The sequence below is a fragment of the Megalopta genalis genome, chromosome 1, assembly GCF_051020955.1.
Source record: "Megalopta genalis isolate 19385.01 chromosome 1, iyMegGena1_principal, whole genome shotgun sequence".
Taxonomy (NCBI): Eukaryota; Metazoa; Arthropoda; class Insecta; order Hymenoptera; family Halictidae; genus Megalopta; species Megalopta genalis.
This window is the reverse complement of record NC_135013.1, coordinates 39,931,640-39,958,215: the sequence shown is the minus strand read 5'-3', so window position 1 is coordinate 39,958,215 and position 26,576 is coordinate 39,931,640. Positions and strand designations below refer to the sequence as shown.

Sequence of the window (26,576 nt, the reverse complement as noted above, 5' to 3'; positions counted from 1 at the left end):
ACAAAGGAGCACCGCCGTGAAACAGCGTTCATATTGGTTCCCTGCAACCTCTTTGCGCTTTGCCGATTCACTCTCGCTTGTTTTTCACGCGTCACACTATGCACAGCGGTCCGGGAATTCACTTTCTGTGACCAAAATTATTTTAACGTTGCATCAAGGCTTACGATATATTCACTTTATAGTATATAGTATAGTACTATAGTATATATATAGTATAATACTATATAGTATTATATACAGTATACTATATTATAATAAACATAATATATTAATTTATATAAATAAGCATAGTAGGTCGTTGAATTCGTCTCGACACCAGCTAGAATATTACCAAGTCAAAAATATGTATTAACAATTAAAAAATCGACGCGATCAGCATTTTGTATGAAAAAGAATTTCTTTTCGCAAGATTTTATATTTTAATTTGTAGAAAAGAACAAGAAATATTAAATTTTTGATTAAAAAATAAAGTATGTCTTACCTGGTAATAAATTAGTATGTCTTAAATAAAAAATTAGTATGACTTACTTGGTAAGTTCATATTTTATAGTTAATTATGCACAGCAATTATAATAATAATTCGCAATTATAATGATTAGAAATTATATTTATAATTAGCAATTATAATAATTAGGCACTGCAATTGGTCACCCTACAACAACCAGCTCCACTACCTTGTGAATATAAGAAGATACATGGAGTTGAGCCTCGATTATCTGAGCTAAGCAAGTTGAAATAAATATTCGGATAATAGAAAATTGATTTCATTATACTGCCAGATTGAATCATTATTGATTAATATGTATGTATAGTAAATTGTGTTTCATATGAGTTGCTTTGATTGAATTGTTTGCAATTGTTCTTTTTAATAAATCAGTGTTTCGTAAACATTTTTCCAGAAATTCTATTATATGTATAGTTGCATACAAAATGAATAATTTTTTTGTTCAGTTTTTTTCAGAAGTTTTTTGGGGAAATTTAAGGCTTGAACTATTCTGCAAACAATGCAATAAATGCTTGGGTATTTATGAATTAAAACTGATAATTAGGAAGCATTTATTTGTTTTCATATTACAGATTTTTACAATGAAGTTAGTAAAGCATAATTTCGTGTAATAAATGTTAACTTGTGCAAAATAATACTTTTTGTGCAAAATTAAAATTGTTTGTGTTAATTCTAATAAATTGTAGTTGAGTAAAGGTTTTCTCTTAATAATTTTAATAAGTCGAGAATGGTAATGTTTTTATTGTTTTCTATTTTACGCGTTCACGATTCTCATAAAGGCATAAAATTCGCATTTTATTTCTATTTGTTCGATTTACTTACTGGATCAATAATTTTGTAATTTCTCGGTTATGGAAATTATCCGGGTATCCCAATTTGCTTATCATCGTTACTTTTATTTTGCTGTTATACATTTTTCGCAATTATAATATCAAGATTCAGATTTCACGGATAATCTGGCCAGGTAATATGATGCTTTATACGCGAGAAACTGCGAGTCACGGTAATATATTTCATCCCCTTATCGTTCACTGGACCACGTAGTATTCGGTGAACACCGAACGGTTATGTTATTATAATGTCATAAAAATAAATCCATAAATAGGCGCCGATAACAGTGTTGTGCTAGACTGTTATCTCTTATCTCAAACTTTTTCAATCTTAGAAAGTGGTCCACCTCTTCTAGCTTACGACTGTGAATGTTGAAAGGAAAAACGTCGCATAAATTTTGAACAGAATAGTAAATTTATAAAGTGAATTCTAGTTCATGGACCCCTTAAAATTAGGCAGCTTTTCAATAACGGCTACAATTTGCGAAAAAACATATTTATGTTTTTATAGAAAATATAATTATATATTATATATTATATATAATAAATATAATTATATATTATATATAATAAATATAATTATATATTATGTATAATAAATATAATTATATATTATATATAATAAATATGATTATATATTATATATATTTATTAGAAAATATATGATGATCAAGATTATCAAACGAACAGTTGTTATGAGCACATTGAAACGAATAACATTTATTAACAAAGTGACAGATAAAAGCCCTAATAACAAATTCCGTGAATATTCTGGTAACATAGTTTATTTTATGATTTTCTGTCTCCGGTTTACTGATACACTGTGCAACAAAGTGTATTCAATTTCACCTATAAAGTTAGCAAACGTTCGTGAAAATGCAGAAACTTTTAGTAAAAAGGTGAAATGTGGCAGATATATTTTATAAATGTTTACAAATACATAGAATGATTTTTCACATAGAAGTTGCTTCAAATAATATCGACGATTAAAATAATATTCGACGACGCATACAAAAATCATTGAAATCTGTAAGATGGGCTTTCATCTATAAAATGTTAGCATTTTCCTGACTATCAATTTTTGGACCCTTTCACAGTGAAGTATAAAATGATATGACGTTAGTAATAATTTCTTCATCTAAATAGGATTTGGCATAAAATTGCATTGATATGAATTTCATCTCAAACAACAATTTTTAATCTTGAAAGTACCATAATTATTAGTAGAGTCTTATATTTTCTAAAATAATAGTAAATGCATATTATACATACAATACAAACGTCGAGAATCTTGTTTTGCTGCGGGTCAATATCGTCCAAAATATGACTGTTAAGAAAACTTTTTTGGTCAATGGTATTTTCACTTTAAAACGATCTTTCAGTGAATGATAAGTTAAATTTTATTGACAAAATAATTACAATATGCGTGTAAGCTTTAAACATAAAAATTCAAAATTACGATTCTAATTATTACAAAAACAAACATAACAAATGTGTTATTTGCCGACGCCTGACCTGGAGTAATAATCTCAAACAAAATATTAAAAAATCATCAAGATCGAGATAATAATTACCGTACTTTTCGACGATCGTAGCTAATTGTTCGAAGCTCGATGAACGAAAGCGCGGTGAAAAAAGCGCGTGCATTAAAAAATTGTTGTCAGCTCGAAACGCTACCGCGACCCGACGCGCGGCATGGCCATTTACCATGCGTGGTCGTGACGCTATTGTCGCTACTCGATCGAAAATGAATGCTGGATAAAGTACGCGCAAATATCCGGCGGACAAACTGCAGTCCGCTGTAACGCGGCTAATTCGACCACGCTTCGAAAGCCATTCGTTTATCGTTCGACGCGCAGAACGCGTAAGGTTCGCTGGACGGGAGAATTTCTATGGGGATAGGCGGTATCCCCGTGCACTATGGGGACCGTCTCCTCTTTCCACCGACGCGATGCGGACGCGAATGAAAAGCTGACTGGTTGGCGTTTCGGTGGGGTTGTTGTTTCGACGGTAACGTCACACGTTCTTCTCTGCCTGTGGGAGTCGTATGCCACGATTAGGGTGTGGTAGCAACATTGAGAACACGGGATTCGTGGCGCTGTCCATTGCCATTTGTCATGGGAGATGTATTTTCAAGAATATGTTTCTGTAGACCGCAGACGAGAGTGTTTGTTTGGAACTTCATATGGAAATAATGTGAGCAAGTAAATTAGCTTTTATATTAGTAAAGTCATTGTAATTAGATTTGGAATAAACGTGCTTGTTATGTCGTCGCGACAAAACTATATGACACCCCTTAATTTCTAATGTTTGTTAAAACCATGGATATATGGTACAAAGTTTTTTTATATGTATATATTAATATATTATATAATATATAATAATATATTATTATATAATTATTATTATATTTAATTATAGATTATTAATTATTTATTATATAATTAATACTATAATAATATATTATATATTATATAATATATTAACATATACTAATATATCAATATTAATATATAATATTAATATTATTATTAACAAATATTAATAATAATATATAAAATATATTATATATATTGACATATTATAAAATGAATATATTAGTATACCTTCTTTACTAACATGTAAAAAGTTAGCCAGTATTCTTACCGTTTCACAGTAATGGTAACAGTTTAGATGCGACAAAACTGTAAGACAGGTTGGGTTTCTCGTAAAAAATCAGCACAGAACTCTTTTCTTTTGTTTTTTTTAATAGTGTGTATTTTTGCTCTTACTTTTTATTGCTTTCAGTACTCTTTATGATAGAGATTTATACAGTTTTCTAATTGTTTTAGATACACACAGTGCTAACAGTCTTCAGCTACGTTGGTATTATTGGATTGCGGAGATTTGTGTTTAGATTGTTTGATCTTTATTTGGTTAACTGTTATCTTTGATCTAGATATGTCAGGTAGCCATTCGATGATAATTAGTCATTGTGTGATAATTGGGAAAATGTGGAAACGTGTACGGTCCATGACAGTATTATACTGAAAATGGTACTTTGACCCTCCGCGGACTCAAAAATATTTTCCTCAGACAACTAAATTACGTATTAGAGACTTGAATAATGGGATAATAAATATCATATCTTGATCTTCTGTTATGTGAACTATCGGATTACATACTTGCAGCTTCTGGAATAAGTTGTAGGGTTAAAGTATTTTCAGGACACACGATGAAAATGAAGAGAAAATGTTGCATTTGCCTGAAGAAGTAATTTTTGAATGTAGGAGTATAAGTAGATGGAGTAAACAACTGGACATTCCTATAAAATAATTAAAAATTAAAGTAATTAAATTTTGTATTAAAAATTTATTTAATTCATAAATAAGTATGTTATAACACTTATACAACAATGTTCTGTTTGTTTATTTCTAAACTCTTTTCGTTCTAATAAAAGTGTAATAGATTTAGCTATTATTAATGACGAAGCATTCCTGCAATTAGACTATCTGGTGGACACGTTTCATTATCGCAGTATTTATGCATCTTTATTAAGTCACTACAACAAAGTTTCGAGAGCATAAATAGGAGATAGTTGAAAGTTCACTTCCATAATGTCAATAGTTACTTTTTCTCTAAAATTGTCCGCAGTTTTACAATATCGCTGCGTTATTTAATGCTAGAACAACCGAGCACTGTAAAATATGTACAGTAATTTCTGCCTAATTCGCGCTCAGATTGCGCACAAAAATGGACAATCTGGGAAGAGGAGATACGATTATTTGAACTTTCCGGTTCGTTTGTATAGTTACCGATTGCCAATATTGCTATAAAAACAAGGCGCAATCCTCTTCCTAAATTGTCCATTTTTGTGCGCAATCCGAATGCGAATTAGGGAGAAATTACTGTATTCTATTGCAATGTATAGCTACGATGTTGCATGAATACAATGCTGTTGTTACAGCGTGAAGCTACCAACAGTCAGCTCGGTATAGACAGTAAACTGAATTTGTCATAATGAACTAACACCGTTCGCGTAATTGAACAAACTCGGGTCTCTGGATAACAGGGTGTACACGAAACAATTCTGGGTCAGCGAATAGCACGTACAGCGATTTCAATGGGCGGCCAGTGCTACGTCAGCGCAATGACCTAAAGGTTCGTTATGAGTTCCAATTTTCTCTCACCGTGTGACTATTTCCTTTATTGCGTCTTGCACTGGCTTAAGCAATAGAGAACGGAAAACGTAAACGTGGAGTGAAGGGGACAGATAGAAAGATAAACGCCCGCAAAAACCGATCGCCATGATAGAACTCGCAGAAGACGTGAGAGAAAGAAGTAAACGATCAAAATCAACAATCTAATTGTTTCTAAGAGACTCTGTAAATTAACGTAAAACAATAGTTTATTGATAGTCATGCGGCAAGTCGGCAGATTTGGGAAAAATTTTATTCGCACGACGGTTGAGAGGTAAAAACTAACGAATCGAATTTTATTCGACAGTTTATGTTGAATAAAGTTTGAATGAAGTTTATTCAATAGATAAATATGTAATCGAATAAAACTTTATGTAGATAAAAAATTATCTGATTAAGATTTTATTCGAATAAGAATTCATTCGATTAAGATTTTATTCGAATAAGAATCCATTCTCTCTCTCTCTCTCTCTCTCTCTCTCGACTAAGATTTTATTCGAATAAGAATTCATTCGACTAAGATTTTATTCGAATAAGAATCCATTCTCTCTCTCTCTCTCTCGACTAAGATTTTATTCGAATAAGAATTCATTCGACTAAGATTTTATTCGAATAAGAATCCATTCTCTCTCTCTCTCTCTCTCTCTCTCTCTCTCTCGACTAAGATTTTATTCGAATAAGAATTCATTCGACTAAGATTTTATTCGAATAAGAATCCATTCTCGACTAAGATTTTATTCGAATAAAGATTCATTCGAATAAGAATTTATTTGTAAAGGAATTCATACGGGAAATAGTCGATTTTAATAAAAATTATATATAGAATGTAACGCGCTTTTTCACAATATTCATTGATTTATTTCTGCCACATTCCTTTTTTCACACAAATGTGCCGTCGGTAATTTTATAATTCTATAAATATTTTAAATTGAACCGATCCTGAATGTATTCGTATAAATATATTCTTTTAAAATTAAAAAAAAAAAAACAGAAACAGTCAACAATTATTCGCATTATTATTCAAATAATTTTATAATCTCCATTCGAATAAATTATTCAAATAATTTTAAATAGAATAATTTATCGTTATTCGGATAAAATATTCGACTAAAGAGAATTCATTCGGATAATTGTCTTAAATAAATATTTATTCGAAACAATTCGAGTAGTGCAAGTAACACGGTTCTATAAATGGTAATAAATAAACTACGGATCTTCATGCAATATAAAGGTTTTTTTCATAAACTGCAACAAGTAGGAATACACTAAAAATATCGTTCTTTGTTTCATAATATTTATTAGTGAATTGTAAATATAGTATATCGTATAGTATATATCGTATATACCGTAGTATATAGATAATCTAAAATACTTTTAATCTCTCTACAGTTTCATATTCCGCCATCTTATCTTGAATTTCTATCACGAACGCATAAAACCCGCGGTGCGGCAATAAAGCATCGATCAGCATTGCTCGTTAATCACGATTAGGATGCTAATTCATACGTAAACTGGGCTTCCTATAGTTTCCTTATCGACATATTTGTTCGCACGTTCGATGCACGATCCTCACCTCAAGGTTGCCGGAAACAACGAGCCTCGCCTCGTGATTTACACGCGAGCTACGTGATGCAAGAGGAAACCGATCCATTAATTAAAATGTTAAACTTTCACATTCAAGGGATCTTGATCCGACAGCTCCGATCATCGCGGTTGCTTGATGAATCCCTGAGCCGTGTTCAAGGCGATTTCGAATATTCATCTTCGCGAATCTGGTCTGCATCCCCTGGAAGTACCGACTTCAGAGAAATTGATTATTTCATGAGCAATATGCCATCGTGAGTTTCCAGATCTCCTAAATAATTACTAGGACAGGCTGTACACACTCAGCAGGTTATTCTTATAAATAGACTGGAGACTTTTTTATGCAGAATAAAAATTGTCTGCGTCAATTACAAGGAATGGAAATCAAGTAACATGTTCATTCTTGCTTTAACCATCTTAATAGATTAAAATTAGTACATTGATGTTTTAAATTGCTTTTAACCAGTTAACCGTGGCGCCTTTTTTTCAATGCGCGCACCTATACGTGTCGCGAGAATCAAGCGACGACGAGTATACTCGTCAAACACAGATTAAGTGTCGCTGTTAAAATATTAGATCAAAAAGACGGTTTTATTTTATAAAATTAACCATTTTAACATTAACATATACTACGTACATAATAAACGAAAAACGCGGGAAGAATCAAATACTTATAAAAGTTAAAAATTCAAATTGCTGCTGTAGAATGGTATTTAGCAAAGCGAAGTCCAATACGTAATGGCACTTTGGCACATCGTAATGGCACATCGAACACCAATATCGTGAATTATTCACATAATTATCCATATTTTTTATTTGTCTGTTTTATTCCGGCCTGGCCTCAAAGTATTCTGAACATCTTGAAATTAGAAAATATGTTTTCGTTTCCACCAAAATTACAATTTAAATAGTCAATGGTCACTAATTTTTACGCACGACGAATATACTCGTCGAGACGCAAAATAATGCCATTTCTCCATGACGAGTATACTCGTCAAACACAACTAACTGGTTAATATTTACACTAATTTAAATTGTAACTATCCAAATTTCCCGTAAAACCATAAAATCCGCAGTCTACTTATAAATATTCTTCGTTATATTTATTATACAGGATATTCCATAATTATGTTAATTCTCCGAAAGGGGTGATTTCTGAGGTTATTTGAAGTAACTTTTTCCTTAGCGAAAATGCAATTCGCGGCTTTGTTTACGAGTTATTAACGAAAAACAGTGGCCAATGAGAGGCGAGCTCGCCTAGCGCTTAGACGACCAAGCCAATGAGCGGAACTGAGCTTTGACCGCTCGTTGGCTCGGCCGTCTTGCGCCAGCCTAGCACGTCTCTCATTGGTCACTGTTTTTTGGTTAATAACTCTTAAACAAAGCCGCGTGTTACATTTTCGGTAAGGAAAAAATTACTTGAAATGACCTCAGGAATCACCCCATTCCAGGTGTTAACATAATTATGGAACATCCTGTATTCAAATGCTGCCTCCAATCCAGAGAGCAAATGATTCAAAACCAAGCTTCCATTGCACATTTCTTCATCAATACAAGCTGAAGTTCACCGCCAAAGTTTGCTCAATCTTTCTGCAACGCGAAGTTTCGCTCGGCTGGCACAAGGCGGCCGAGCCAACGAGCGGTTGAATTCCAGTTCTGCTGATTGGCTCAGCCGAACTTGCTTCTCATTGGCCAGTGTTTTTTGTTAATAACTCGTAAACAAAGCCACGGATTGCTTTTTCGCTAAGGAAAAAGTTACTTCAAATGACCTCTGGTACCCTGTATTTCCGGCTGTTAATATAATTATGGAACACTCTGTATGTTAGCGCCAATTATAATTTTTAATTTTTTGTAATATAAATAATGATGTATTAAAGAATGTAATAAAATTATTCTGTGTTCTTTAGAACTTTATATGTTGTTATTGACAAGAAATACCATTTTGTAACAAAATTTATGCAAAAATTGCAATGGAATAACAAAAACGTAGAAACCTCACGTTTCTCAACATCGTTTATCTCAGCACAAGTTGAAAATTTAAAGGATGCGGTTTTATGTCTCGGTAATTTGTTAACAATTAAACAATAATAAAGTACCAACAATTAAATAATAAGTACAAACAAAATTATATGATAAAATGATTTCTTGTGGTAGTTCCACCCAAATTCTGTTTTTGCATAAACGTTTTTTAAAAGGTGTACGAATACTTTCGTCCGTCACTGTATTTGTCTACAATTGTACACGCGAAACACCGTGGAACGGAGTACAACGGCAAAAAAAAAGAAAAAAAGAAATGGTAGCATTCAGGCGTTATCGAGGGAGTGGATGTTTTAAAAGAGCATCCGCAATCGGCGGACGGTTAAAAAACTCGGAACAATGACGGTCGCCAGAAAGTAATGGAATTTCCTGTCGCAATTGTGTAAATGCGTCTAAAGGACATCGAGGTGTGCGCCGGTGTGCTCGCCGTTCCTACGATAATGTGAAAGTGCTTCGGTCGTTATTCACAGGGACACCGTACTACAGGAATGCACTTATCCAATCGTCGCGGGCACGCGTGCACGATTCTTTCGTTCGCATGCCAGCACGAACGGTGTTTCACCCTTCCCGTTGGAATCGGCGAGCCTAATTGCTCGGTTTCGTGGCCGATTCCCGATGCTGGTAATTGTAAGATTACCACCGGAGTGGCGCGCTGCGCGCCACCACCATGAAAACAAGATAATCGCGAGCTGTACACCACGCGAACCCCGGCCCCTTAAAAAGATTTCACTCGCATCAGTCGAGCACCGAGCTCTAACGAGACCACCTTTCCGCGCCGGCAACCGGCATCGGCTTTTAAAATGTTTCCGAGCGCCGAGTATTACGACGGGCATCACGTAAATAATCGTTTTTCTTTCGATGCGCTCGCTTTCGATCCACCATGAGAATTTGTTGCAGCGGCTCGGAATGCAAGAGCGACGTGTTTATTAGGTTTCCAGGATTTCAGATTTAATAATAGATTCCTAGCGCACCTGTTCGTTAGACATGCTCGCGGCCCAAAGCGATACCTTTTCCCATTTAGTCGGTCATAATTCATAATTGCATGCCAGAAATTGGCCAAAAATTAATTGTCGACTAACGATCGAATTGCTACTGTTAATTGTTAATTGTAATTAATGATTATATTTGTTTTAATCATCGACCACAATTAACAATTGAAATATTACCGCTAATAGTTAATCGCAAACAACGTTTAAAATATTGTTGTTAATCGTTAATCGCAATCACATTGAAATCAAAAGTTCTATTTCTCATGGAAGAATTTATTATTCAAATATCTGTAGCATAACAGTTTGGAAAATTTGTCAGAAATCGATTCTGTAAAAATTGCACCTAAAATTGACGGCACCAGTTTTGCAAGTGACACTATAATTATAATATATATATATATATATATATATATATATATATATATATATATATAATTATAATATATAATCAATATATATAATCAATATATATCGTCAATATAATTATAATATATAATATATATATTAAGGATTTGGAGGAGCTGTTATTAAGGGCTTGGAAAATCGGCCACTTTGAAGTCTTAAGGATTTTCTTTCGATTCCGATTTGATAGTTTACAGTATACATATATATATATATATATATATATATATATATATATATATATATATATATATTTAAAAAAACGAAGTATTGCATTTAGAACTGTAAACTATCAAATCGGAATCGAAAGAAAATCCTTAAGATTTCAAAGTTGCCGATTTTCCAAGCCCTTAATAACAGCTCCTCTAAATCCTTAATTAAACGATTGCTAAAAAGTGTGAAGTTAATTATAATGAGTCCTGATCCAAGTTTGCTAATATCGATAGTTGAATTTGCATTGTCAGATAAACGAGGATCCATTAAGAGAAACAACCGAAACATAAATCTTCGTACAGAAGCACAGAGTATAATGCACCATCAATATCACGAAATGAATGGACTCGACAGGGAAAGTTAATTGGAGAACTTTGATTTCCGTCGTCATCGCGGCACAGGGTCGACGAGAAAGAAAGAACATCGGTCTTGTGGAATGAAATAAATAACAAAAAACGGCTTGCACAATTTCAAAGCGTCGCGACTTTTATCTGGACGGCACATTAACGCGACACAGTCTATTATCGGCCGGTACCCCCTCCCCCCCCGTCGCTGTGTTTTTCATTGTCCGCCGACAATGGATTCTTCATTCGATGAATTATTTGCCTCGGCTGGACGGCCGGGGGTACATCCGTCTAAACCGCGCTTTCATTTTCCCGTGGTTTCGCGAAACGTCCAGTCAGCTTTCCGGCTCCCGAGTTCTCTTGATTCTATTGTGCATGCGTAACAAGAAAAAGTCCGATCCCGTCCAATCAGTGATCCCGAAACACCCTTCTAAGCTCTCCGCGCCACCCCCCACCTCCATATCAACCCCCGCACGCGTGTACACATGCATAATGTATGCAAGAAGAGGCAGGACACGCAGCTGCAGATTTTGTCGGAGTGCTGCGCCGCTACGGGGTAGATTGTACTGGCTGCTGCTGTTGCATTTTTGGTAGTCACCGGCTGAAATCATTTCCGCGGATTTGCGGTTCGTCACAGCCTCGACGAGACGCGCGCGATAACGCTCGGTCTGATGTTTCGGTGTGTTCCACGGCACGCTGATGGGCCGAAATTAACTTTCTAACCAGACTTTCATCTGCATTTTGTTTCTAAATTGTGCTTAAAGTCGCATCATTCTCTGAGCCCGGTTATTAGCCGCTGTTGCAGCGGTTCTGTTAGATCGCAAAGGGCATTATTCAACCGTACTTTTGTCTCGTCGGACGGTGAGACTTCGCAGATTTAGAGCACTGGTAATAATAATGAAGACTTTAAATGACAGGGATTCATGTTGAAAGATGAAAACATTTCGCGGAGATTGACTATGTGGAGAATAAGCTATTGGGTTGTCCGGAAAGTTCGTGCCGATTTTTTAGGAAAATTAAAACGCAGCTCATTTAAATATCGGAGCCAAGCTTCACAGTATGATCGTGGATGGTTGATTTTGATTTATTTAGCATTCCTGCTAATTGACGTAATGTTGAGCGTGGGTTATTCTCGATTTCTGTTCTAATCATATCTTCGTCTGTGGTGGACGGCCTACCTGGGCGTTCTTGATTTCGAGGTCGAAATTTCCAGCTTTAAACCGAGCAAACCACTTCCGCACAGTTCTTTCGGCTACAGCATCCTCGCCATAAACAGCGCATATCTTATTTGCCGCTTGTGTGGCATTTTTGCCCTTTCGGAAAAAGAAAAGCATTAAATGCCTATAGTGCACTTTATTTGCCACCATATTCTAAGGCGTACAAAACTGATAAAAATTAACGGATCGTAACCACAAGCTTTTTTCCAAATATGGCTGAAGTTTTCTCTTTTAGAATATGTACGCATGTCATTTGTTTTCAATAATTGTGATATATTCAGTCAGGTCTCTCACGCTATCTACCGAATATCGGCACGAACTTTCCGGACAACCCAATATTTCGAAAATTGTGGGAAATAAATTGTAGCTTGAATAGTGAAGATGACTGGTTATAGCGTAAAGGTATATTATAGTATAATGATTTATTTATTGTAGCATAAAAATATATTACAGTAAAGATTCATTCATTGTAAAACATAAAGGTATATTGTAGTATAAAGATAAATTTATTACAGTATGCATATATAGTCAATTTGTTTCTTATTCTAACATAATGTTGTAATTTATTAGCATTGTCGGTCTTTGATGCACCTTATGGATGGTCTGCGAATTTTTATGTAAAATACGAATTGTCTACGTTAATTACAAGATATAGAAGCTGCATAAATTAGTTTAGTCTTTAATTATAAATTATTCTTCAGTTCTTTCAATCACTTGGAGATTATTCGACAATACGTGTACATTCTTTAAATATATTTTTTTTATTTTGTATTTCATCTATTCGTTGTTGCCACAAATGCATAAAATCGGCAATTTAATGGTAAGTAATAAACTGTGGAATTGTCTGCATTTGTAGAAAGATAAAGGAGCTAATTAATTCGAAAAGCTAAATGATTGAAATGTATTGAAAATAATGCAGCAGCATTTTTCAATTCTGTAAATGCTTTTACTGTTTTTGTATTCGATCTATTTGTTGTTTTTACAAACACATCAAATCGGCAGTTTAATGATAAACAACAAACTGTGGAATTGCCTGCATCTATTGAAAGATAGCGAAGCTATAATTGTTTCTCCTCTGAATAATTCTAACATGTTTAAAGTACAATAATACTACAACGATACATGTAAATTCGTTGAACGTTTTATTATTTTGCATTTAATCTGTTCATCGTTGTTATAGACGGATAAAATCGGCAGTTTAATGATAAGCAACAAACTGTGGAAATGCCTGCATCTATTGAAAGATAGCGAAGCTATAATTATTTCTCCTCCGAATAATTCTAACATGTTTAAAGTACAATAATACTACAACGATACATGTAAATTCGTTGAACGTTTTATTATTTTGCATTTAATCTGTTCATCGTTGTTATAGACGCATCAAATCGGCAGTTTAATGATAAGCAACAAACTGCGGAAATGCCTGCATCTATTGAAAGATAGCGAAGCTATAATTATTTCTCCTCCGAATAATTCTAACATGTTTAAAGTAATAATACTACAACGATACATGTAAATTCGTTGAACGTTTTACTATTTTGCATTTAATCTGTTCATCGTTGTTATAGATGCATCAAATCGGCAGTTTAATGATAAGCAACAAACTGTGGAAATGCCTGCATCTATTGAAAGATAGCGAAGCTATAATTATTTCTCCTCCGAATAATTCTAACATGTTTAAAGTACAATAATACTACAAAACGATACATGTAAATTCGTTGAACGTTTTATTATTTTGCATTTAATCTGTTCATCGTTGTTATAAACGCATAAAATCGGCAATGATGAAGTGGCACTAATTATCCCAAATACGTGTCGCTCGAAAGTTGATAAAATCATTCGGCTCGGCTTTTGAGCGTGCCATTTTCGCCATGCCAGTCGAACCACCCTTTGTTTCGCGTTTCTTTCTATAGACATACGAGGGGCTTAAAATGCCCCCCCCCCTCCCCGGTAATGAACCCCGAAATATCGATTTTCTGTCACCGCGTAATATTATTTGCGAGATCAGCTTGATTCTTTATTGGCCCGAGTGTGGTACTCGTTGGCCAAGCCCATTATCAGTACGACACGAGGTTACCCCGACTGTTCGATGGCTCTTAGAACCCTAATGCGAGGCGAATCAGCCCAGAATTTCGGGGGATGATAGCGTATGATCGCGAACTGCGTCTACATTGTGCAACGATAACAGCCGGATAACTGGGAACACCGGGGGCTTTCGGCCATGGAGATCGAGATTGCACACACGAAATTGTTATCGATCCGAGCAGATAGCTCCCGCGGATAGGACGCGTCCGTAAATCTTATTGTCAGGGGCTGCTTATCCCGTAGCAAAGAGACACCACGCCGTAGTCGAAAAGGCTTTCTCGGTCGATAAAACGACTCCCGCAGATGCGTCTCGACGAACTTTCGTAATTGGCCCAGGCGGCATGCATTCCGTTGGCCATCGTGCATTCAGACTCGAATTGTTCGATTTTATGCACCGGGAGCTGCGCCGGTTCTTCTTTCACTAAATGCGGGCGCCACTTGATAATCGTTGTCGAAGAACAATCGCTTTTCATAGATTCGCCGGCGGAACCACGTGTGACGGGATCATTAAAACAATGCGCCACTATGAAGCTGAATGCGATGCGAAGAGTAGGCACTCTTATTCGCTTCTCTATGAGGAATTTAATAAAACTTCGTGGTCCTCTGTGAATCGGGAAGATCGTTAGGAGCATCGCGCGTGTGGAATATGGAAAGGTACGGTGAACAGTTTCTCTTTTTTTTTCGGGAGACAAATTATTGTGATTGAGAAATTGTTACGCGACCGAATGTGTAATAGGTGATTCTGTTGGAAAATAATTTTCGACAGAATTTATGCTCGGTAATTTTAATGTGGTTGTAGCGCTGCTGGAGACATCGATAGAATAAAGATATTATTATTATTATTATTATTATTATTATTATTATTATTATTATTATTATTATTATTATTATTATTATTTTGATTCATTATTAGACTGCAGATTTTTATGCAAAACAGAAATTGTCGAAGTGATTTGTAAGGAATCTAAGTCAGATAAAATGTCTTTCCTTGTTTAAAAATAAAAATATTTTCAAACTTCTCCGGCGTTTTTAGAATTTCGTTTTCGATCTAGACATTTTTGTCAAAAATGCATAAAATATTTTATTACATATTGATATAACATATTAGTCATAAATCAGAGGTATTCAAAGATCACAATTAAGATGGTAAAAGAAAAAAAGGGAGATTCGTTAAAAATATATAAATTAATAGAGGCGTGTGCGATATAATAAATCTTCGATCTGATCATTCGAGTAATGAACATTTGTCCCAAAAATGTGTAACTTCGCATAAACATTCGTAGTTTAATAATTAAGTACCGCATTGATAAACTTCTAACATTTGCACTGTATTTAACAATCTAACTGCAGTAATTTGTCCCTAATTCGCGCACAGATCGCGCACAAAAAATGAACAATTTGGGAATGGGAGATACGATTATTCGGTTTTTCCAGTTGTTGACAATTGAATAATCTTATTCTCCATTTTCGTGCGCGATCTGAGCGCGAATTAGGAAGAAATTACCGTATCTGGAACCTCAAAGAATCGGAATTGTTTTTAGAAATCCGCTCAATTAACTTATCTCGTGAAAATTAGAACTTCCAAGTTACCCAACGAACCTAATTCTCATGGCCAATTGTGAACGGTAACCAAAACCGTACCGGAGTGTCCTGATTCGCACTGGTCGATTGACTCACTAGACTGGGAGTGTCCTGATTAAAACTGTACCAAATAAGTGTGTCGTAATTGGTGCCGGCTGTTAGAGTGTCACGTGAGTGAATGTCTCCTGCTAACAGAGATTTCGTCGGGAAAGACCAACTTCCCCTCGCGATTCCTTCAGATCACTAACCGAAAGAGCTGAAATATCTTTAAAGCCAGTTGGGATGCGTCTGAACGGATTATGGTGAAACTCGTTGCATACAGCGCGTGAAAAGAATAGCGAAGGGTGCGAAGTTCCTGCGAGGGTGCAGGAAAACTCCGTGCTCAGCGTTTCTGAATAAAAGATGAAACTCTCTTGGCAAGAGATAAAAAGAATGTAATAAAAACGACACAATGAACCCTGGGAACGCGTGTTGCAATCTCAATGCCAAAAATGACGAAAGACTCCCTAATTTCTCTAGCAGCTGGTTCCAATTAGTTTCAATTTAATTATTTTCATCTAACTAGTAGCATCGGTCGGGAGAAGGTAGTATCAAAAATATGTGGATAAAAATTAATACGTAAGAATCGAATAGGATTGAATCCATCGAATAGTTGCAACGAAGTCGTCGAAGTGTGCGAAGTTTCTCGATTTTTCTTGGGATAATTACCGACTCAAAAATTCTAATTCATTCGAGATATGACAATCGAACTTTGAACTTCATGTTTCTACTTTCTCAAACTTGAATTTTCGAGCTCTTAACGCGATCGAAGTATATTGTTTTATAACAACGAGAAGATCGGATTTATTTGAGCTTCGCACGATCCCTGTTCAAATCGATGTTTATGCGAAATAAAAATTGTTCACATCAATTGCAGGAAGCAATAACCAAATAAAAGTTTCTTTCTTCTGCTAATGTGTGTGTGAGTTTAATAAGTAGTTGCAATTAGAAATATCAAAGGGATTAAACGAATTTAGAAATGTCAAGGTTATTAAGGAATTATAAAAAAGAGAGAACTTACTATTTTGGCTCTATTTTTTGCAACTGATACAGACCATTTTTATTCTGCATAAAAATCCGCTAAACCTAAGATATTATTATTATTCTTAAATACTTGTCTGCTGCTTTAAATGGCACCTATACATTTTTATCGTAAACGCATAAAATCCTCCGTCTAATTATAAATAATTACAATAATATATGCATACTTAAATAAAGAAGTTTATCTAAAAATTTCCGACAGAAATATTTGTATAATCTCGGAAATTATAAAATAAAACTGCGAAACCTGCCATTCTAACCAAAATCGAAGTGTTGCAAGATAACGTACAATGGAAACTCTCGTATCCGAACTAATAGGGAGACAAAAGTGGCCAGATAGTAGAGAAGTTTCGGATAATAGAACAATCATCTTCTTTTGCATTAAACTTCATTTATTCAAGTAGAAGGGTCCCGTATCTTTTTAGCCGCTAAGTCACATAAATTTTTTATTGTAAGCAGCTGCGTAGAATTACATTTCTGTTGTGCCTCAAACCATCGAAAAAAAGTCCTTTCCCAAATAATACTAACTTTAAATGTTGGGTTTCCCTTTAATCTATTGTTAAACTCCAGAGCTTTTTCTCGTAACATGGGTCCAGTTACCGGTATGCTTCCCTCTCTCTCTCTCTCTCTCTCTCTCTCTCTCTCTCTCTCTCTCTCTTTGTTGACGAAACCATTGGAGTACAACACCATCTACACTTTTATTTGGATTCGTTAAGCTTTTCCTACTGGTACTAGCATCCGCGGAATCTACATTTTACATGTAATTTTCAATATTATGTTTCTGTTTTTTAATATCTGTGATTATAGATTTCCCAACACCATATACATATTCTTACTAATTTCGTTGCACTTTCACCACATTCAAGATCTTAAATTATTTTGTATTTCTCTTCAGTTAGTTAAAACTACACGTTTTCGTTTACGTGCCGTTGTGATATCGTACTTGGCCTGCTTCATACTGAATTGACGTGATCACAATTTAACACGTTGACTGCCGCGTCACCCGTATTCGGGTGACAGCAAAAGTTCTCATCAGGCCACGTCACTCGTAATTCGGGTGACGCTGATTTGACTACTTACAAAGGATTTCCGAAAATATTTCGACGAATATTCTACAGGAGGTAATGAGACTATCGAATTCTTATAAAAATGGTTTATTAAAAAAATTATTCGCAGTGTATAACATTAAAACATTCTCTGCAAAGTTGAGGTTGATCAGGACAGTTTGGACAAAAAGTCGTTTGTTTTTTCAGATATGCTCGTGCCTCTGATCGGTCCATTTCGTATCTTTTATTTGAACTGTAGCTTCCTCAGTATCATCAACATTTCTTTCTTCTTCCATGACCAATTCTCTCGTAAAATCTCGTCAATAGTATCTTCATAACATTCATTATCACTAAGATTATATTTATCAGTATCCAAATCAGAATCTGACGATGTAATTTTATTTATGCTTCTCCTTCCGGGCAATCCGATCTCTTTTCATTATTGAGAAGAAATAAGGGCAGAGATTTTAAGTTATACCATTCGGTACTCGGCAAAGATTCCAACTGTTCATGCAGGAACAGAAACAGATATGAATTAACAGCGCACGCTTCCTATAGCGGCACGGGTGGCCTGTAGGAGATTTTGTTGTAAATACGCGTGGCAGTCAACGTGTTAATCGAGCGAACACAGGAAAGTATTTATATACACATAAATACATTGTATCGTGTACGTAAACGTCGCTACGAAACGTTGCGCGGATGATAGAACGTCCGTATATTAGGGTATTCGGATAATGGGGGTACGGATTTCAAAAATCTCTCTTCCTAAAACACGGATTTGCCGGCATAATGGACTCCGCGAAACACATGCTACAATTTCAATATCAAAAACATTAAAAAAAATATCGTATACTCAGTCTAAACGGCCGTCCCTGCAATTGTGGTTTCGAAAGGAGCAAGAAACTGTGTGCGGCATTCGTTCAAGGGAGCAGAGCGAATTAAAAGCTAAATATTTGAGGAAGTTGGATCGTGCGATCGTAAAACAAGCGGGTTACGTGTCGCTATAATATTAAACATCGCAGCGAAGGCTGAGAAAAGATTCACCGTGTGTCTGGGCCTCTCCGGGGACAATTCCCTGACGAACGTATACGCGCGCGTAATGGAGCTTACGAGTTGCATTACAAAGCTTTCGCGCGCGTTGCAGCTTGCGAGCGTGAGTCGGCATGTGAAACGAGTTGTCGAGATAAAAGCGTAGCCGGGCCCCTATCATTCTGTATCAGAAATTCGCATGTTGGTGGACGCGTGCGTTTCCCACTGAAAAGAAACCGTGTTCTCGTAGCACCGCGCGTTGCTTTCGATCGCCTCGAGAACTTTGACTCCCTCGACTGGGCACCCCGGCACCCTGCAGTAGTGGCGAATGATTTTCGAAGTTAGAAACTTCCCGTCTGGATTTTAATTTTTTAGCAAACTTTTGAGATTATTTTTCGCATAATTGCTTGCATCAACACCAGAACCACCGACGATTGACGTATACCTACTTCTACCGGAGGGGTCGAAAAACGACTTGTTAATTTCAAAAAACAAGTCATCTAAGAAAATTTAATAGGGACTTAATGGTTACTATAGTATTTATAGTTTTAGTATATTATAGTATATTATATATTATAGTATTATATATATTATATTATATTATATATATTATATAATATTATATATATATATATATATATATATATATATATATATACATATATTATTATATGTATTATATATTATATATAGTATTTATAAACATTTCATTTGAAGTTCAATTTTTTAGTAGCTACTTGAAATTATTTTTCATTCAACAGTTTTTATCAAGTTTCAATATGAGTCAGAATTTTGAGAAATCGTTTCCACAAAATTGTTCTTTAATTAACACTATGCCGTCCGGCGGCACCACGCTGGTGCTATGCAAAAACTATCTGTTGCATGCCGGTGGTACCATTTTGGTGTCATTTTAAAAAACTGAAATAACATTTGAACTATATTTCTTGGGTGTTAAAAGGCAGCGAACTAACTATAGCATTGTGCTTATTTAATTAAGAATTAAGTACGAAAATTCTTGAATGACATATCTTAATTTTAGGAATTTATATTACCGCCATCTTCGAAATTTTTTTTTTAAATCTAAAATTTCCAAGCTATTATGCCGGCGTCAAACAAAAGAATCATATCTAAGATTCTGCGGACGGCATAGTGTTAAAAATACATTGAAGTGCTTTAAAGTGCATTAAAGTGATTATTCCATAAATAGTGCATATTTACAATACAAATAAGGTATAAAATGCAATACACGACCAAAGAATTTGTATATCTTTCTCCATTAAATTTCTTCTTAAATTCATTCAATATTGGTTTTGATTCATACGGCATCTATGAATTCATTACTAAACACGTACACGTGCAGAGATAAATGGATTAAAATATTAGAAGCAAACTCCTCCGGTTACGTAAAATATCTCGCTGACAATGATAACGTAATAAATTAAGAACGTCGAGATATTTGCCAACTATACGATATTGTTGTACCGCCTAAAAGGATGTTTTTACTGTAGATTAACGAGACATGCACCGTTGCGAGGAGTAGCGTGAGTCACATGAAACGAGATAAACTGGAATCCGAAGCACGGGAATTATAATTACCGCGTATTACGAGAGACAGCGCGGTTTGCGAGATTACAATGAGTTTCAATGCTCTCTGTGACACACGCAGAATTAACATGCCCATTGCGCCACCAGGCATATTTAAAACATTACGTCAGATCGCTGACCTACCGCTTCAAATCGTGTGTATTTAATAGAATATTTTTTAATCATATATTTTATTTAATTCTGTGATACACATAGAATTATTATTTTATTAATTTTATGAAGTGTTCAATATAATATTTTTTAATTATATATTTTGTCAAATTCCATATGGTACACATTATTATATTAAATTATATTATTTTTTATTATATAATATTAATAATAATATTATTATTATTAATTATTATTATATTAAATTGATGCGGAGACCCACGTAAATTAGTGTATACATTTTTTAAATAATAAAATATTGAGTCTATACTACGTAATTACTGTATTATTGTTTTAAGTTACAGTTCAAATTTGATTGCATTGTTTGGGTTTTGAAAAAAAAAAATCGTAGTATGTAGAGAGAAGAACAAGATTTACACGTTGAAAATTTGTTCGAATAATTTTAATGGAACATATTCGTAACTTTATTTATAAAACATCTATGATTGACACATTCGTTAATTTATTTTACTTTTAATTTATTTTTATTTATGAGAATATGTTCGACACCTCCTCACTATTATTGAACTTCAATTACGAGGTAGATCGCTTCACTCGGCTGCGCGAAAAAGTAGTTCGCGCTGCCATAGGACGACCTTAGCCTCTTCAAAAATATGGTCGCTTTATAATCAGCATAGCTAAGCGTTACCAAAGCTCTATATTTTCCTTACTCATTAGTTTAAGGCACGATTTCGTGCTGCACCGTCCTGCTTTATAAAGCATCGCCGTTGAATTTTACCTGCGAGAAACGAGTAAGGAATTTGCCATCTGTTGGCTGCCGCCTTGTACTATTATGCACGCGGCGGGAAATTCAATTTACAACACCGCGAGCGTTCATTACTTTTTCGAATCTTTTTCTTCCTTAATATTTTACAGAATATTTTACAAGCTAAGGAACAATTGGAGAGAATTTACTGTACTTCTAATATTTAATATTAAATTTAATGAACAACCGACCATGCTTATTTGATATTTCGTATGAATAAAAATATATAATTACGATACACACACTGACTTTTAATTAAACTGGTATCATTTCATTTGTGATAAACAATTTAGGCAAAAGAAAACATAAGAGTTTTTATGATTCGATTTTATCGTACACTTTTCATACCTATTACCTAGCACTTCTACGCTAATGATAATTCCATCGATTACTTTTCACATTGTAAAATAACAAATTTATTTAATTCGATTCATTATAAAATCTGTTTTGTATTAAAATTATATTAAATAAATGATATTGGAATTACTTTTTAACGTGTTTCTCTCAATTGCACCTAACAGTATCGATAAAATCAGGAATAAAATTTTGTCACGATGCTATCTTGATCTTGTGTATTGTTTCAGTGTACACAATCTTAATTACTGCGTCGGTGAGCAAATTGCAAGGGTAGAAAGAGGTCAGGGCCTACCTTCGGAAAGACATAATTTTCGAGACGGAGCAGCTTCGCGCGAAGATGATGACGCTGCTAAGCGAACTTTAATGGTTTCATTATGCTCTAATGAAAGTCTCGCGATTATATTAGATTCATTATGCGCGAGATGCTTATTAAAATTGCACGCATGACCTTAATAATATTTTCCCATAAGTTCAGCCTTGCGTCTTTCTCTTCTGTCGTCTCCATTGAACAACAAATAATTTATTCGGGCCGCTGTGCAATTAAATGTGATGAGATTAAAAAAAGATGTTAATAAGTGGTAGTTAACGTTCAACTGGTGGCTTTCGTTAATTTGACATCTCATCGCTTCGCAAAACAAGCTATACAAAATTTGATGACTACTAGAAGGTTTTAAAGCAGGATCATGATGCTAAATTATATTTCCCCGGTACATTTAGATCAGTTTCTTATACTTGTTTTTAATCGTTTTCTTTTCAATTAATGCAAGCAGATATAAAGTTAATTTTGATCTGCGATCACCAGTAGTAGACCGGGTTATTTATGCAAGCCTAAACTTTTATAGATTAATCGTTGAAATTCGCAGTTCACTGCAATCAAATATTAAGATGTCTAATTTAGCTACTTGAGAACTGTGTAAACTGAAAAATAAGTAACATAAAAGATCGTGTTTTTTATTTATATAGATACCAATATTAATGTCTTATGTTATAAACATTTTTATCTTTTGTTAAATTTTAAGAAACGGAAGATAAAAGTCGAAAAGTTGACAAAATAGTGTTGCAGAAATAATACCAATTTATATGGAAGTTACAGTATAAGAATGAGAAATTACTATTAAATTAATTTTGTTAGATTATTCAAGGATGCAAACACAGAGTTCCTGAATTATCATACAAAGCGTAATTATTAATAGACTGCGGATTTTATGCATTTATAACGAAAATATGGACAGCAAACCCAAAATATATTAAAAATATTCAAAGAATTTCAAAAGACCGTTATGTTATTTTGGACTGATTACAATTATTAAGAACAAAATTAAATGTCTACATAGCTCCTGTATCATGCAATTAGTAATAGAGACAACCTTTATTTTGAAAAAAAATCTACAAAATCAAGAAGTCGACATTCGCAAAAAAATCAATCAGTACTTTTCGATCATTTGAAAAGTAATTCAAGCATTGATTTATCTGCTAGCATCGTGTTTAGCTTTTGAAACAATTAAAGTTTTCATGATAGATTATTAAAATATTTCGTGAATAAAACGAACAGAAAAAAAACGGCGCAACAGTAAAGAAAACAATGGACTTACACCAGTCCCTCAAGCAACTTGTACTTTGATATTTTGTAACAAATAGTTAAAACAATTAATTTTAATTTTAATTTCATATTTTTGCCTTCATAACGCTTCATAACGTTTTGAAAAATATTTTCGATTTCGAAGTTCCAAGGAGTTGTCAATAATACATCGAAAAAAGAAATGTTCAAATACGAAAGTTGAAAAATCGAATTTGGGCCACAAATTATTGTTTCGCGGATCGCTGTGCAATCTGTTGAAGAAAAGTGAATGTTTTCCCGAGGCCACGGTATTCAATTTGCTCGTTTCCCAGGAACAAATTCGTAAAATGCGCACGTCGAACACCGATTCGTGGAGATTATATAACATCGGCATGTTCCTCGTAGAACGGGTTTTTCGGATCTCCTTATCTGTCGGAAGGCAAGAAGCGCGCGTGATCCCCTAATCTTTGGGAACCAGACGATCCGTGGGTATAGCTCTGCAGTTTCTTTCGGACTCCCTCGACCTTTATCGCGAAGGAAGATTACGCAACCCCGCGGAGCCGTAATTAACCCCGATGTGTCTCTGACAGTCTGACGACAGTCGTGTGCGGGGGGTCAACGTACACAGCTCGCACGGAAACTCGTGTCTCTGCGCATGAAGCGCTTGATCCTGCCCCCCTGCCCCTCCCTTCAATCCTAATTATCTGGCCCGGCATCCCTTCGAAGATCGTATGCACCCCACGCGTCACCGAATAATCCCTCGTGCGACTCCACCGGTGCCCATATTGTGTGCAACCTGTGACATTGTTCCGAACACGTTCGCATTCTCCTCGACCCTTAGCCTCGCGTGTACGCCTGCACCTATGGCTCTCCGTTATCCCTTGTTTTGCCCTCTGGCACTCTCCCTCCGACCCCCCCTCTCTCTATCTCTCTCACTCCCTTTCTCTCGTCTTTTCTCTTGTTTTCACTTTTGTTTTTCCATCCAGTAGATCTCGTTCGCGGTCCCTGCAAAAATGCGATAGACTTTGTTCGCGCGAAGCGTAGACGCGTACACTGCCTGACGAAAGTTTTCGACCACTCTCTGATAATTATTTTCCCTCTGCACGTTTGTAAACGATACGATAGACACTTGCAAAATTGTTTCGTGAATGCTTTCCAGTTGGATGATAGAGTTTTCTGAAATTTTTGCACTGAAATTTAAATGCATAGATTGTTGCGTCCGGAGACAAGGGCCATAAAAAGGTCCCACCATTGGGGAAACCCTCTCAGGCCCCAACAAGGGTCAAGGCAGACAACCCCCTCCAAGGGGTGATTCGTGCCTTGACCAATAATAAACAATCTACCTCCATCCACGGGTGCTCTTCCACGACTTTCCAGCGTTGGAAGAGCATTCTTCCACCAGCGCTCGCAGAGAGTACAACACAAAAAGTAAAGTTCTCTAAGACTACTAGAGACCCTTCCACGTCATTAATTTGCCGTAGGAAGCGCGAATCGAGCGTACAATAGTTCGGTCGCGCATGTACGTTAGGCGACTAACCGAACGTACGGACAAAACATAGATTGTCACAATTGAATAGGTTACAATTAATGTGGCTTAAGCCACATTTTTCTTATTGCTAGGAACGAGGAGTTTTACCGTTTACTTACAACATTTATTATTAAGATAATTTACTGTTAAGTATTTTTAACATTTCGACATGTATGTACAGATCACGTTTTGAGACATACGTCAACATTTTCGAAAATGTCACTTATGCCACTATGATTCTAACCCACCTAATTAATACAGACAATTTTTATTTAGGACAAATCGAAAGCTTTCTGAAGTTGTCTTGTCTGTGGACAGTGTTGTATGCAACAAACAATTCTAAATAACTTAGTTTTGTTTCCCGTACATTTTAATAAATATCCCAAGATGTTTTGATGTACGTGTGGATACACATATAATAATCGATTTAGAAATCCATTCAAGACTCTGAGCAGTTTATATTTCATTTAACAATTATGGATTCCCTTTATAAAACATATCTCCATAAAAAACGTCTTTACAAAATTCATAAACATCTTCTAAAATACGTTTTTATGTTGGCACAGAAATTGTTCGTTCTGTACGTTCATACAAATTGGACACAATACAGGGTTCCCCGGAAAGAACCATCCGATTTCAAAAATTTATATTTTAAAAGATTATACACAGAAAATTATAATTCAAACACGAATATAACGGGAAAATGTGCGAGTTTTACTTTTTATTATTTTGTTCTCATGTACCAAACCGTTGGATTGGTCGCAGTTCATCCGATAATATGGTTCTACACAGTTGGCCTCCGAGATCACCCGACCTAAACCCAATGCGACTTCTTCCTTTGGGGATTTGTGAAGGATCTTCTCTTTGTACCACCTTTACCTACAAGTGTAAATGAACTGAAAAAACGCATTTGCGATGCTGTACAAACAATTACCAGAGATACATTACACCGTGTTTGGCAAGAACTTTCATATCGCAATGATATCATACGTGTAACGAAAGGAAGTCATATTGAACACTTGTAAACAAAAACTCACACATTTTCCCGTTATATTCGTGTTTGAATTATAATTTTCTGTGTATAATTTGCTAAAATATAAATTTTTGAAATCGGATGATTCTTTCCGGGCAACCCTGTATAATAAATTTATTGAACTCAAATGGTACATTAACTGTTGGAATTTCAACGATGACCCACCTAACAGTTTTATGGCCCCTTGCGAGGGTGAGCCGTTGCCTACAGAGGCCCAGGTGGGCCCAGACGACTGTTCAAAAGTAGACACCGAACCGTGAGGTTGCCACCTCGGGATTTTCACCAACACCAGATTTCTGTATCTCTGTAGTTTTGCAATATATCACCATCACTTATTTTACTGGATACGCGAATGTTCTGGAGTAGAATTTGTAACTCTAAATAAAGTGCTTTTGAGTATCCTTTCATTCTACAACATTAACCCTTTGCACTCGAGTGGTGACTCTGAGGCACCACTAA

The 26,576-nt window shown here is 35.2% G+C and overlaps 1 long non-coding RNA gene and 1 other non-coding gene across 2 annotated transcripts in view; one reads left to right on the top strand and one right to left on the bottom strand.

Annotated features, from left to right (window-relative positions):
- Nucleotides 1-26,576, top strand: part of LOC143261146 (uncharacterized) — a 154,854-nt gene that overhangs the window by 62,516 nt on the left and 65,762 nt on the right. The window lies entirely within an intron of this gene.
- On the bottom strand, nucleotides 21,414-21,563 carry LOC117218781 (U12 minor spliceosomal RNA). Its single transcript, XR_004489866.1, has one exon. It is a non-coding gene; the product is annotated as a U12 minor spliceosomal RNA (small nuclear RNA).